Genomic DNA, 11,487 nt, shown 5'->3' on the forward strand with positions numbered 1-11,487 from the left:
GTTGCAGCCACTGTGTCATTCCATCCTGTTGAGGGTCTTCCTCCTTTTCACTGCCCCTCTCCTCTATAAGTCCTTTCCCAGACACTGGTCTCTCCTGCTATACGTCCGAAGTACTGCAGAGGAAGTCTTGCCTTCCTTGCATCTAAGGAGCTTTCTGGCCGCACTTCTTCCAAAGCAGATTTAATTGTTTTGTTTCTGTTTTTGGTTTGTTGGCAGTCCATGATACTAGAATTACCATATGGCTCAGCCGCCCCACTGCTCAAAGTTAAGGCTGTAACACAAACAGAAGCCTGGACACCAAGATCCATCATTGTATCATGTTTCAAAATAGTCAAAAGGTAGAAAGAAGTCACAGATGTCCGACAGGCACAGATGAATGGATCAGCCAAATGTGGTATATACACACAATAGAATACAACTCTGCCATGAAAATAAACCAAGTCCTGATGCAACGTGGATGAACATTGTAAACGTGCTAAGCAAAATAAGTTTGGTGCAAATGGAAAAATACCATGTGATCTCACTGAGATGAAATAAACAAATATATAGAAAGCAAAGACTATTTATTGTTATCAAAGGTGGGAGGGAAAGGGAATTTTTGCTGAGGGGGCACTGGGTGTATGTTAATGATGGCAGAAGGATTTATTTAGAAAAGGGAAGTGAGGTTTCCAAGACTGTAAGTATAGGAGTAGGAAGTCCTATCTTTCTCCCACAGAGCACCTGATGGTTTTGAACTTCTGACCTTGTGATTAGCAGTCAAGCATGTAATCTATGAAGACTGTAGCCAACATCACTGCATTGGACAGGTAGAAATTGTTGAGATGGTATGTGTTTTGTATGTACAGTTTTACCACAATAAAATTTAAAAGCATTTAAAGAAAAACAAATTTATGAATCACAACAGAAAATTGTCTAATGTAATGCTGAAAGAGGAACTGCCTAGGTTGTAAGTCTTTCAAAATCCACAACAGCTGCAACAATGGACTGGAGCATACCGCTGATCATGAAGATAGAGCAGGGCCCAGGAAGACTTTGATCTCTGTACCAGGGAGTCCCCATGAGTCAGACCAGAGCTAAGTCAATGGCAACTGTCAACAAGCAGAACGGTCATCTCATATTAGCATAAACACTCTTTATTGTGTACGTCAGGAAGTGACTCATTTCTTGGGGAAGGACAATCTTTTGTAGGACAACTGAAAACACCTTCCGGCAGGTACTCATAGAGGGAATAGCATATTTGGAAATCTGGACCCCTCCCACCCCCTTTGCCTTCCCTCCAAAAGGGGGGTGAGCAGTAACTGTCCTGAGTCTAGCAATCTTAATCCAGGGGGCTCACAGCCACCAAGTCATTTCCAAATCATAATGACACTATCGGGCAGCAAATAATGGCCCCTGTGCATTTCCAAGACTAACTCTGGATGGGAGTCAGCTATCTCCTTTCTTCTGCAGAGCGGCTGGTGATTTTGAACTGCTGACCAGGTGATTAGCAGCCCACCACGCAATCCATTATCCCACTCAGCAACACGAGAGGACTGCTCAGAGGCCAAAAGCGCCGTGTAAATTTTTCAGAGTGTAAGGAAGAGGGTCTCTCCCACCTTTGATAAGAGGAAGGAGAAGGGAATTTTTGAAACAAGCAGCTCAGATTGCAAACTGGGACAGTGGGGAGTGGATCTCACCCATCAACACATGCATTCTGTTGCATCAGTCTGAAGGAGAAAACGGAGAAACAAGCAACACAGTTGTTAAGTGTAAAATGCCCGATCAATGAAATTGCTTTCTCGTCTGAGCACAGAACTATAAAAAGAACTTTAAGCAGCTTTTCAGTCAAACCTTTTCAGTCTATCCACTCAAGAAACAGTCTCGAAATTAAACTCTTCACTTTTGTGTTTGGGTCCAATTTTACATTTGACTGTGTCCTCATCCTACCCCTTCTTAGATCAGAATGACCCTGCTCCTAGCTATCAGTTATACTCAGCTGGACAACCCAATGTATACTCTGAGCTTGTTCTGTAAAAGATGCTCCAGCACCAGCCTGTATGTATTTCAGAAGTAGCAATCATATATCCAGCCAAAGTGAAATTAAGATATTTGCATGGCATTTATTAATATCCTCCTTGTCTGTCAAGCATCCTTCAGAAACATGTTTTTCTCCTTTAGAAAGAAGCAAATTGTAATGAGTGCATTCATACAAAAGACCTCAGATGAGGCGATGTTTTTCCTGGGTAGGTAGAGCGTAAACATTCACAAATGGGACTTTGACCAATAAATACATTCCCTATTTTTATCCTCATGCCTGGGATATTTCTTTCCTATTGATGGCAACTCATACCTTGTATTTGAGGTGGTCTCTTCCTCCAAATATCAGTCATCTTGTTTCAAAAAGAATCACTCAAAATTCTCCAAGAGGTCTGGCTTTAGATGTTATTAGCAATTTGTTGTTTGTTCCTTACATGGGATAATGATAGTGTGCTTCTAGCTAACATTAAATGGATTCAATTCTAGCAGTACTCTCGCTATATTACTCTCGCTATAAGAAATTATGTTTCCATTGTTTCTCTCTGCCACCACCACCACCCTCAAGTCAGTGGGAGGAGCAAACAGACTCAATAGCTGTTCAGTGATTACTTGCTGTGTGGTATGTACCTTGGAGAGAGGGTCAAGGACAGTACTAGATTGATGGCAACCATCCAAGCCTGAGCCTCTGGCTGAAGATGCCTCTCTTCCCATTGTTTATGAGTGAGCAGGTTTCGTTCTCAGGAGTACTGACTTCCAAAGGGGTTCACTGGACAAAGTTGTGAGGCTGACCTTAGTTTCTTCCCATCAGACTGAATCACTACCAGAAAGTGGCAATGCAGAACTTGGCACACGCTATAAAGGTTCCCACCAAAACTTGCTGAAACTCAAATTCTTATCAGCAATCCTTCTATCTACCTAGATTGCAACCCATCATTTCTCTCTAATCTATTTATAACTATCATTCATCTATCTGTTGGCATCAATGTGATTTTAATGGTTGGAAGCTGGGGGGAAGTCAACATATTCTGTTGGGGGGTCTAGTTGATCTAGAGGTATCAAAGTTTGCATTCATCATTGTTTCTTTAGGTTAGAAAAAACACTCTTCTCTGGGCTTGCCAACTGTGCGATGGAAAAGCAAAGACGCAATTTCAAAATGAGACGATTCGAGATCACATAGTGAAGTTGTGGTACATAACGATATAAGCAAGTACCCATAATGGAAACATTCCATTCTGACTGTCTGAAAATGGGTTTATACTGTATTGTCTTTGAACAAACATTCCTGCTCTTGATTGATATGTTTTTTAATTTCCCTCCCAAGTGCTAGCGCACAGCCTGGGGGGAACATAACCCACGTTCCCCCCTTCAGGTGGGCAAGCTTACTCCTGAAAGATCAGCTCTAAGTTGCCAAAGCTCATCCTGGTGCCTTCTACAGAAGCTCCACGGCAACATTCGAGCAACAGTCCCAAATACATACTGCACTCGTTCCCTTGTCGCTCACCTTGGGAAGAGGACTGTCCTGAGTTGGTGGGCCTTGGATTCAGAGAAGGAGGTACCTTATTCCCTGGATCTTAAATGGCTGAGGTTTGATCCTGGACAGGAGAGACAGGCTCAAGCACTCTGTGTTGAAGGAAGATGATTGCAGGAACTTGACCAGAGGTTGGAGCCAAGGAGAGTGCTTTGTTAGGAGCAACATCTCTATGGAGGGCGATGGCTACCAGCACAGCCCGGGTGATGCTTTAAAAAGATCATATAAGCATGCAGCCCCACTCCCCAAAACACTGTTTGTCTTTGCCTACACAATGGGTCAACTGCAGACTGTATGTCCACACAATATGGGAGGTCTTGGAGATTTGTCTGCATCAGCCTGCATCTATGGCCATTCTAAATCTTGTGCCTGCCACCTCACGGAAGTACTATGCAACATTCAAATGTGTTACAAATGAATAAGTAACAATAACCTAGGCCAAGAACTTGTTGCATGTTGCATGGTCTAGTTTTAAAAATTACAAAGAGAATAAAGAGGTCTTTCTTGAAAAGCAAGTGGGGAGTGACGGTCACTTTTTATTAATGTGATCACAGCCAATGAATGCATATTGAAAATTCTAAATTCTTTCAGGACCTTGCATTTCTGCTAAACCTCAGGATGTCTCCAATTATCTCAAGAAAAGGAAGTCATGAAATTGTCAAGATTAAATTAATTTTCATTCATATTCATGACATGTGAATTGGATGTGTGTGCTTACCATGCAGCATCTTGAGGGGAAAGTATTATGCAAAATTGAACAAAAGTTAGAGACTAAGAATAGCTAGTATTTATTACCACCATTCATCTGTCAGTTTGTCATACTGTGGTGGCTTGTGTATTGCTATGATGCTGGAAATTATGCCACCAGAATTTCAGATACAAATAGGATCATCTGTGGTGAGCAGTGCTTTTCTGTCTTCTTTCTAGTAACAATTCTTTCCCATCTATCACGGCAGTGACCACATGGCTTGGTCTAAGAAAATCAGAGACTTGTCAGCCTCTAGAATAAAATATGCACAATGGAGAGGTGAAGGGGTATAGAGTAAATGAGGAACAGGCTCATACCTTTTCTTTCTGGTCACTGATCTGGAACACCATAGACCCAGGGTTGCTAGTAGCCATCTATCTCCCTTAGTACATGTGGGAACTTTGTCTGCAGTGACAGAGTTGAACCTACAGAGAGAATTGAAAGGAGCAGGGGGAGGCCTGGTGGTATCATTCAAACTCCAGTCATGATGCCCCATGCCACATTCACTCCAATCTTTGCAATTACATGAGTCAATAACTTTGCTTTTGCACCTAGAGTCCTAAATTAAAGAGCCTTTCTTTCTTTCTTTCTTTCTTTCTTTCTTTCTTTTGTTTTTAGTTTGAACTTGGAATTGTATTTCAAGATCTTTCCAAGACCATACCCTAAGCACCCCCAGGTCAAGTATGTCCCTGAGCTTGGTCCACTGCTACAGGGGGCTTGGGCAGCCAGGGCAGCCAGAACATGTGCTTGGGTATTCACCAGCATTAAGATGAGGCACTGCAGAACTCCCTCCTCCTCAAGGCCAGCTGCCAGTCCTCGCTGATCTCAGGAGGAGCAGTGGCCAAGCAGAAACCACTGGAATCTCCTTGGGCTAGGAGAGGTGCTTGCCATGCACCCCACCCATGGTCTCTCCCCTCCAGTTGCTGAAGACGGGAAAAGGATCGCTTTGGAGATGAGTGGTGTCCGTTCAGGAACAGGAACTGGAACCTCCACCCAGCCACTGTGCTTTCAGATATCCTGCGTCTAGTTCAGCTGCCAGAGGAGTTGGCTGATGCGTCCTCCACGATCGCCAGGTGAGCCCATCACCTTGAGGAAGCCCACTCGGTTCTTGGTAGCGTGTCCGGCCACAGAGAGATGGAACGGGTGCAAGAACTGTGAGTCCACCTGGAAATACTCCCCCCCACACCCCCGAAAGGAGATTTCAGTAATGAGGTCTTCCAAGCAAATGACACCAAACATCCCCAGGTGCTCCTCCATCACTGTGCTGTCGGTCAGCACGATGGTCTTGTTCTTAACCTTGGCTTGCCCGCGTTTCAGGATGAGTTCCAGGACAGACTTCCGGTTTGGAAAGCCCCGCGTCACATAGGGCTCCACCATACGCAGCATTTTCAGGGTCACGGGCATCACTTTGACAAAGACGCCACGGAAGCTCTTCTTCAGACGAAGTCTAGCAATGGTCTTCTCCACCGGAAAACTCATCCCCTTGATCCTTTGGATGCGGACAGCAAAGGCCAGGGAATGTCCCTCGGGCACTTCCAAGACGTGAGGTTTCCCTGCGAGTCGTCTGATGAGGACCCTGTCCCGCTGCTGTCGCCGGGAATCGAGCAGGAACGAGTCCAGTCGCTTGAAAGGCAAATAGTTCCCTTTCCTCTGCTTCCTCTTTTCCAAAAGCGCCTGCTTTGCCTGGCTGGCTTTGAGAGCCTGAGAAGCCTTCCTTTTTTCAGGAGATTTTCTGGCACCAACTGGATCTTTTTTCTTGACTCTTCTTCCACCATCTTTCCAACGTCGAGGCCAAGAGCCATTATTTCTATACAAGGTCATGCCATTTGGAGTCAAAACAAGATATATAGTGATGATGGTTCATAGAGTGATTCTAAAAGCAATTCTTACAGTATAGTTTTGGAGATGTTTGAGTAGTGGCAATTTCAATCGAATCATTGCATAACATCCCTCAGTAATACTAGAAGAATGACAGTATTAATTTGAAATGTTTTAAATGATCTTATAACTTCATAGTAATATTTCTTGTTCATCCCAAATTCTACAGTAAAGAGAAGGAAAGCCATGCACTTAGACTATATTTGTTCAGTGGAAAGCGGAAATCCAGGTGGAAGATGGTCCTGCAAGTAGTCAAGATGAATATAATTAGAAGATTGTGATGCTAATTGCTATTGTGTCAACTTGGCTCAGTCATCATTCTCAGTATTACATCATATTCCTCCATTTTGTGATCAGATATAAGGGGGATTCCATTGGGTATATGGCCTACGTCCAGGATATGTGGATGTTCTGATAAAGCTCATCCTCTTCTGCATCCACCTAATTGTCCGCTGACCTCTGGTTCTTGGAAGGTAAACCAAAAACCTAAAGTCTGGCCTGCCAATTTGGGGATTTTCCAGCTTTTGCAGTCCCATGAGCTAGCAGCTTGATGTCTAACCTACCAATTTGGGGATCATCAACTCCTGGAAACCACAGGAGTCAGGAGAAGCCACCAGACTGATAACTGATGCATGTATTTGCTATTTGCCTGCCTACACAATGGTGTAAGTCATTTTCTTTTAATAAATGCTTCTGCCTCTTTCACCAACTATATACACTATATATTGATACAGGCACAATTCACGGAAAAGTGGAATTGGAAGATAATGGAATTTATCCATGAACCTTCTGAGGCCTCCTGGTATATGGACTTGCTGCTCTAGAGAGCCCAGTCTAAGACAGAGACTTAAGGGCCTCACCTCCCAGGGCAAATGATGCCTTAATAAGGAAACTCAAGATCCTTCACCAGACAGTGTTTGAATTGTACCTTTTCATGATGATATTAAAACATTTTGCAGCAGCTCCATTTGCCCAAATATTCATTCCCAGATTCTTAGGTAAAGTTTAAACTGATATAGTATTTACTAATGGTCTTATTTCCATTCACAGTCTTTGATGCCACTTCATCATCCCTTGCAAGAGATAAGAATGGGTCCTGGTGTCACACTCTGCCCAGGCTCTCTTTATCAAATTTGTAAGAAACCAAGTGAAACAAATGCAACTGATAATCTTGGAATGCTGAGAATCTGAAGAGAGGCTAAAGAATTAGATTAAACACCAACAAAAGAATGAAAACGAGATTGAAAAGAGAAGCCGAGTGGAGGCTTGACCATTTGGGGACATAGCAGGCACCATAAACAGGTCAGGAGAAAGCAACTTCACTCACTCCCATCCAGTCAATTCTGACTCACAGCAATCCCAGAGGACAGAACAGAATGCCCCTATGGGTTTCCAAGACTGTAACTCTTTGCAGTAACAGAAGCCCTAGTAAGACAGGAACACTGTGAAAATAAATCTGGAGTTAAGCAAAGGAAGCAGAACATGAGCTAGATCTAAGAAAGAAAAGTGCAGGGAAGTAGACACAGACCAGGGAATAAGCCAGAAAATAAGGATAAAAACAGCAGTGGTCCTAATCATTTGGGTTGAGGGTCTACTTGAATGGGAAGATCTCTAAGATGGTGGCTAGGGACCCTGAGCTCTGGGTATCTACTACCTCACCCCACTCACCTCACCTTTTTCTCCTTCTGTGAGTTTGGGACAGAAACTGGATAACCAGCTGCACTTGCCAGGAGAACACCAGCGCACATCAGTGAATGGAAACTGAAGAAACATATTCTTCCCTGTTCTCCTTCACCTTCCCAATAACCAATAACCCCTGCCTCTACCAACCTGGTGGTCACTGACATTCCCCACCCTACTCGGTTCACTCTATCCATATACACCCTTCCTCCACACCACCCTCCACAGCACCATATCTTCAACAGAATGAAGAGTGATCTCAAGTGGACACCATGTTCCTATGACCTACATGGTTGATAAAGTGCCTCCCTTGAAGAGGGTGCCAAACATACCCACAGTTTCCTTGGGTGGGGCACACATTCCTGTGGATCACAAGCTGTGTGAACATCGATGCCATTTCCTTAGCAATTGAAGGTGCATATTGATGTGGAATAAAAGAGGAGCGTTTGCCACCATCCTGAGTGGCAGTGCATGTCCCTTGAATGGGATGCTGTGTCCCTACTACCTTAAGGCACGTGTGGCTGCTGATAACACCTCCTTTTGTTCTTTTTCTTCATCTTTTCTTCTTTTTCCTTTTTCTGTTTCTTCCATTTTACTTATTTTTCCCTCTTCCTCTTACCTTTCTTTATTCATTTTTACATTTCCTCTTTTGTCCTCCACCCAGTGGGAGTAGACATTATGCTCCCCACCCTCAGTCAGTTACACCTGCCACTTACTACCCTGTCCAAAAGGCAAGTGCTACAACCTGCTACTGCACCACTGGATCAATGACAGATAATAGATAACACATGGGCATCCTGTCCACAACTACTGTATCTAACCAACCAATAGAGATGCATGCCCACACTCTCATCTGTTACACTACCACATAAACTACCAAACTAACAATCAAACTAGCACATCCACCCTGCCTGCCTGTATATACCAAAACAAACAGTTAGGGCAAAAAGCCCCAACAATAATCAACAAAGAAATATAATAAAATCAAAATATCTCAGAGAAAACTTTAAGTCAAACAAAGAAACAGACAAGGTGGTTCAAGCAAGTGACCAAAACAGAGAACTGGGAAAACCTTCCTGAAGAAGAAATGGTAATGAGATTTCCTGGTAAAGAATTAAAAAGGCATATATAGGACACGTCAAGTGTTCAAGGAACCCACAAACAAAATCAGTAACACAGATAATACCCTAGGAGATTCAGGAAAGCAATACAATAGCAAAATAACAAACAAGAGACAATTAGAAATTATACAAAAACAGTCATTAGCAATTCAGAAGGTAATTCCAGAGATAGAAAGCACATTGGAAGGATAAAGAGCAGAACTGAATCAATAGAAGATTGGATCAAGAAATTAGAGGACAAATCCCTTGTCCCATTTGTATGAGGGAAATTCAGGGGGGAAAAAGAATGAGGAAAAATGAAGGAAACCTAAGAATTATGTGAGACATTATCAAGAAGGAAAATGTACATGTAATCAGAATTCCAGAACAGGAAGAAGCAACAAACAATAAACCACAGAATTTTCAATGATTTATTAGCAGAAAACTTCCCTAATATCATGAAAGATGAATATATACCCATCTGAGTAGCTTAGCAAACCCCAAACAAGTTATACCCCAGAAGAAAGTCCCAAGACACGTGGTAATCAAACTTTCCAAAACCAAAGACTAAAAAAGAATCCAGAAAGCTGCTCAGGAAAAAAATGAAATATTACTGAAAAAGAGAAACCAATAAGATCAAATTCTGATTTCTCAACAAAAACTATGCAGGCAAGAAGATAATGTGATATGTGTGTGTATACATGTTGCGCGCGCATGCGCGCACGCGCCGGGGGGGGGGGGGGGGGGGGGGGGGGGTAATGGCAGCCAGAACTTATATTTCCAGCAAAACTATCCCTCAAAAATGGTAGCAAAATTAGAATATTTCAAGATAAACAGAAATTGAGGATTTGTGAAAATCAGATACAACTTATAAGAAATGCTACAGGGAATCCTTCGGAGAGAGAACCAGCAACGCCACGCAATAAGCTGAGAGTGAAGCAGAACAATATGACTTGGAAATAAGCCCAGACAAAAATGTTTAAAATTACAAGACCAAAAATTGGGATCTAGAATGATCAATAGGTGAATAACTACCACTGCAAAGCAAAAAGAGAATAAATGCTCTCTCTGAGAAATTAGAGAACTTCCAAATAAGGAGGAAGGCAAAATGATATCAAGATAGAACAGACTACTTTAAACTTAAATGAATAGGTAAAAAACAAGGTAACAAAAAATTAATAAACTTTCTAGCCAACAGAAGAAAGGGAAAAAATTGTAAGAGCTCAGTAAATACAAAATCATCAAGAACAGAGAAAATGGGATAACAAAATGAGGTCAGCACAGAAATGATACAAACAAAGAAATTAAAAGCACCACAATAAAAAACACAATAGAATGACCCCATCTCCAACGATTAGAAAAAAGCAGTCGAAAAAGCTGACAGCAACATATATGCAAATATTCATGACACAATGGATGTATGTATTGATTGTGATGAGAGCTACAAGAACCCCCCCAATAAAATGACTTTTTAAAGCAATTGAACAAGCTTACAGTCAGCAGAAGAAGAGAAATAAAATGTTTAAAGCAGAAATAAATGAAACAGGAGAACAATAAAATGAGTCAACAAGACTGGATGTGGGGGTGTGTTTTTTTTCCTGAAAGGATTAATAATATTAACAATTTACTGGAAAATCTAACAAATAAACCGGGAGCTGTCACAAGAGAAACAGCTGAAATATTAAGGATAAAAGAATACTCAGACTGAGGTAGAAAAGTTGAACAAACTCATAACAAAAGAAGACATTGAGCAGGTTATTAAAAACCTCCCAATGAAAAATAGTCCTGGTCCAGACAGTTACACTGGAAAATTCAGAGAAGAGGTGAAATCAATTCTACTCAAACACATAAATACAATGAAATACTATGCAACAGTAAATAATTATGATAGATCTGTGAAACAGATGGAGAACATGATGGTGACTGAACTAAGGCAATCACAAAAGGACAAACAGTGTATGAGACCACAATCATAAAAGTTAAGAAAAGATCTTCACGTAGAAAGAAACGCATTTGATCACTACCAGCGGGGAGGGGAAGGTAGAATAAATAACCAAATAGAAAATAAAGACATCTTGACTTCAAAGAGGCAGGCAAGATACGAGTATAATTGGAGCAAAATCAGCAGAAAATCTTGAAGACACTAGATGAGTGTGAGAGTTAAAGGCAACAGAGGTAAGCACTATTATATATACAATCCTGTGATAAATATTTACTCATGAATTCATAGATAGACACACAAGCTGAACAGGTGTGGGAATGGGAATAGGACTAGACCTGTGCATATACATAAATCTGACAGAGAATATTTTAAAATATATGTTATGAATATGTCCATGAATATGAAAGCTCAGAGAGTGAGCAGTCTTAGCCATAATTAACACCACGAGGGAGCGAGAGACTTGGCCTGGGGCCTCAGGAATGTAGTCTCAGAGGACACAAATGTCAACTGGCCTATAGGTCCAAAAAGATAATGATCTACAACCTAATTAGCTGAGTAGCAACTGCGGTCCTAAAAACATGTGAGCGGGCCTTTA

At 41.8% G+C, this 11,487-nt stretch overlaps 1 pseudogene; it reads right to left on the reverse strand.

Annotated features, from left to right (window-relative positions):
- Window positions 1–5,315: 5,315 nt before the first annotated feature.
- LOC101656136 lies at window positions 5,316–6,070 on the reverse strand (annotated as a pseudogene).
- Window positions 6,071–11,487: the final 5,417 nt, after the last annotated feature.

This window comes from Echinops telfairi, unplaced genomic scaffold (genome assembly GCF_000313985.2).
Source record: "Echinops telfairi isolate 266 unplaced genomic scaffold, ASM31398v2 ScPeMD7_7424;HRSCAF=8462, whole genome shotgun sequence".
In the NCBI taxonomy this organism is placed as follows: Eukaryota; Metazoa; Chordata; class Mammalia; order Afrosoricida; family Tenrecidae; genus Echinops; species Echinops telfairi.